Genomic DNA, 4,312 nt, shown 5'->3' on the forward strand with positions numbered 1-4,312 from the left:
TCACCCCAAGAGGTTTGACGCCGTCGCAGTCACTCCAAGTGGTAGACGCCACGGCTAGGTCTCCATCAAGAAGTAGGCGCCGTCGCAGTCACCCCAAGTAGTAGACGCCACTAGATCACCCCAAGAGGTTTGACGCCGTCGCAGTCACTCCAAGTGGTAGACGCCACGGCAGTCTCCATCAAGAAGTAGGCGCCGTCGCAGTCACTCCAAGTGGTAGACGCCACGGCAGTCTCCATCAAGTGGTAGACGCCACGGTAGTCAATAACAAGGAGCACACGCCGGCTGACACCGTCACACCGGCAAGAATGGCAATCACCCTCAGGAAACAAACACCTCGACGGTCACGACCAGCGCAGTTGATACATGCAAAGCGATCAAAACGCCTTAGAAGCGTTACACAGTTGAAGAACGCACTCTAGACTGCCTCGGCCAAGCCAAGGCGGAAACAAAGGAGACGCCAAATTAATAACATGAGAAAAACTCAGACAAGGACGAGAAAAGACCTCGGCCGAGCCAGAGACAAAGTGAAAACGTTAAGTACAGATTGAGACGCTCAACTATTAGCACAAGAAAAAGGAATGAGGTAAAGACCTCGGCCAAGCCGGAGGCAGAAGAAACGAGCTCTTATTAAATATGTTCAACAAATTACAAGAAATGCAAACGACGGCCGTCCCCATAAGGATTGAGCCAAAAGACCACCTACCAAAGTTGTACAAAATACAAAGAAAGGAAAGGCAAAAGGTTACAGATACCATCTCCCTATGTCTGATGCTGCTCGCCATCAGCAGCGGTAGCAGCATCTTCTTCGATGGGCAACCCAGCAGCTTCCCTAGCAGCCTCAGCTTCAGCAGCCTCAGCCTTAGCCTCGGCCTCCTCAGCTGCCCTCATTCTCTTGGCTTCCTCCTTGGCCGCCTTAGCCTTCTCAGCAAGAGCTGCTGCCTCCTCGGCCGCCTCTTTCTCTATCTTCACCCTCACCGCCTCCTTGGCCTTCTCCTCCACGGCCTTCTCCTTAGCTTCGAGCTTGTCGTCAAACAGCTCGTTGAATTTGCCCCACGGAAAGGAACCATCAAGAGGGAAGAGCTCCTCAATCACTTCCCTGGCAGCTGCTTCGGCCAGATCCCGGAATTCGGAGCACATGTTAGGGAGCATGTCGGTTTGGAGCATCTCGATGTCGTCCTCCTTTTGCCTAATGATGGCCTCCTTGCTCCGAATCACCTTCCCCTGGATCTGAAACCGTTCCCTGAATTCATTCCTCTGCTGGAAGTAAAGGTCGGCGTGCCTCTGAACAAGGTCACACTTCGCCAGCAGCTTTTCAACTTCGGCCGCAGCAGCCTCGGCCTTGGCTCTCTCAGCCAAGGACCTCCTTTTCGGCGTCCTCCCCGAGCTTTCTCTCGCCCAAGAGCGCTTTCTCGGCCTCCCCTAAGCCCTCGCTCATTGAGAAGATCCAGCTTCGCCTTCGCGGCCACCTTCTTAGTGGCATTAAGCTCAAAAGCGGATTGAGCCACGGCCTTCTCCCCGCTCCATGATACGAGCACCGGTCGCCTCGTTCCACCTCTTGATCTCTTGATCAACCTCGCGCTTTCCGCTACAAGCGGGAGGGGAAGCCTTCGGGATGAAGAGCCGGTGGCAGACGTTTCGATCACCACTGCGGTCGGGAAAGGGAAACCTTCTGGGATGAAGAGTCAATGGCGACGTTATGATCACCAGCCTGCGCGGGGTTCTCCTCCACTTGCTGCTCAACAAGAGTGGCGGCCGACAGCGGCTGATCTACAAAATTAAAAAAAAAAAAAAGAACATCAGTATCAAAATACCTAGGCATGCCGAAGAGCCTGTCATCAGTAGCGCCTGATGAACCGGCTAAATCTGAGCCACCGGATAGATCAATACCGTGCTTGGCCTTCTTGGCCGAAGGGCGCATTTCCTCGTCGGCAGCAGAAGCAACGGCAGCGGTAAAGGCTGTCTGCTTTCTTTTACGGACAAGGGGCGACCCCTCCTCCTCATCGGAGTCATCCCCATTGGAGATATAAACGATCTCCACCGTCTCCTTCTGAACAGGGGGGATGGAAGGCGGAGCCGATGTCGACGCCATCACCGCCGAAGGCTTTGTTTTTCGCGTATGGCGCGGCATGTTACTAACAACCTTCACCTGGGCCTCCACCACATTCAAGCTTTTCAGCTGCTGGTCCATAAGATCATTCGGCGACGTCCTACGGTCATGGGTCAGAGCCTTGGGATGCAAGTTAGCAACGGTTTTGTCTTTGTGCAGCCCCATTCTCCGGAGGATATCCTCAGACAAATCCGGTCCAAAGTAGTCTGCGAAGGAAATAAAGCAAGAATTAAGTAGAAGAAATAAATCGAAGTTCGAAAACAGGAACATTGAGAGCGGTGATGGGCCTCATACCGACCCCACTCACCCTGTGCTAGGGCCGGTATGAGGCCGACATGGCAGAGCGGCTCATCTTGAAGAATGATCTGCGTTGGGGGAATCCATCTTTTCGGCACCCCACTCTTGTCCGCCTCAAAAAGCCTCATCGCCAGCTTCTCATCCTCTTTAAGAAGGACCTTTCTTTGGCATCCATCTTGAGCTTTTTCGGGTGACCCATCTGTCATGTTCCGCCTTAGTCTCACACCGCAAGTTAACTTGGTGCTGAAAGCAGCGGGGCAGCGGATAGTCATCAGGCACCTTAACGTACACCCACCGATCTCTCCAGTCTTTGCAAGAGGTAAGTTTGTCAACAGAGACATAACCCTTCTCCATGTGCACACTGTACCAACCGACGCGGCCAGAGATTGACGGCTGGAGATAATGAAGCCGGCGGAATAAATTCGTCGTCGGGGCCTCCCCCTTGAAGAGACAAAGCCACACAAAGCCGACTATCGTCCTCATGGCCAACGGACGCAGTTGGGCCACAGCGACGTTCATAGCTTTGATGATGGCCATGACGTACTCATTCAGCGGAAACCGGAGCCCGTACTCCAAGTGTCGCATGTATACGCCGGTATGGCCCGGTGGAGGGCAACAGACGGCCTGACCCTCCTCAGGGATAACAATCTTGTATCCCCTGCCAAAGAAGAAATGGCCCTCGAAAAATGTCTCACCGGAACAACTGGCTAACTTATGGGTCCAAGCTCGGTCAACGCGTACCTTACAGGCGTCACCATGATCCATAACGTACTGCCTCCCCTCTTTGGGACGAGCCTCTTCAGCATCATCACCAAAATCGTCTGCGTCATCATCAACATCATCATCATCCTCCCATTCCTCCAAAATTCGAGGATCAACTTCAGGAGAAGGTGACCTAGGGCCCCCAGGCCTTATCAGGAGGGCGCCCAGCTTCTCCTCCTCATCAAGACGCGACGGGGAACCCCCCCGCGCCGGTTTGCTAGGCCCGGCATCAGCAGAAGACATGTTTACAATAAAAACTTACAAAGTTAATAAATTGGGAAGTTTGTTCGTTTACCTTGAAGAAAAACACTCGCCGGAGTAACAACTCTGAGAAATAGAAGACAAAGAAGCCCTTGAAAGTTTAGAGAGAAGAAAAATTTTGGAGAATGAAATTGGTGGCCAATTTCACGGAATAACTGCCCTATTTATGGAGAACAGCCCATGAAGCGTCAACCAATCAGCGTGCAGACACGTGTCGGACATGCAACCACGGGATGTCAATCGTTGCAACAGTTGGACGTCAATCAATGCAACAGTGACCAAGCGTCTTCAACACGCCCAATTCACATCTCTCCGCCTATTCACCTTCCTCAACAATTTCCCAAGCATCTGTTCTCCGCCGGCCACATGATCAACCAAGCTAGGTAGAGCCGGCCGGGGGCAATCAAAAACAACCGGCACACTCAACCCTGGTCTCGGCCAGCGTCACTTTCTTTTCCACATCGGATGCCCTTTACACATCCATGTGGAGGGGGGATATGGTACGGCCTAAGAAAGACCAGGCCGAGGTAAAAGAAGCCGCCGCAGAAGAAGCCGATGCAGAAAATTTTTTACAAATTACTTGCGCAGAATATACGCTCAAACGTACATCGGAGCCCATACCACGACATAGACTACGCTGGGGGCAAATTGATGGGGCATATTCTGCACCGCTGACCAAGTCAACATATTGAGCAAGGTCAAAGATATCCACAGCAAGTCAACGGCTTAGACAGCCTAGCCGATGCAGCCCATCGGCCTGTCAGCCTGGGTCTCGGCATGCCAACTTGCCAGCCGGGGCACATACCCGCGTACTCATATCCAAGATCCCTCGGCGGTGAGTCAACAGGGCCCGCCGGCCTGCCATAGGTCCCTCAGCCGAGGGGT

This window comes from Silene latifolia, chromosome 3 (assembly GCF_048544455.1).
Source record: "Silene latifolia isolate original U9 population chromosome 3, ASM4854445v1, whole genome shotgun sequence".
In the NCBI taxonomy this organism is placed as follows: domain Eukaryota; kingdom Viridiplantae; phylum Streptophyta; class Magnoliopsida; order Caryophyllales; family Caryophyllaceae; genus Silene; species Silene latifolia.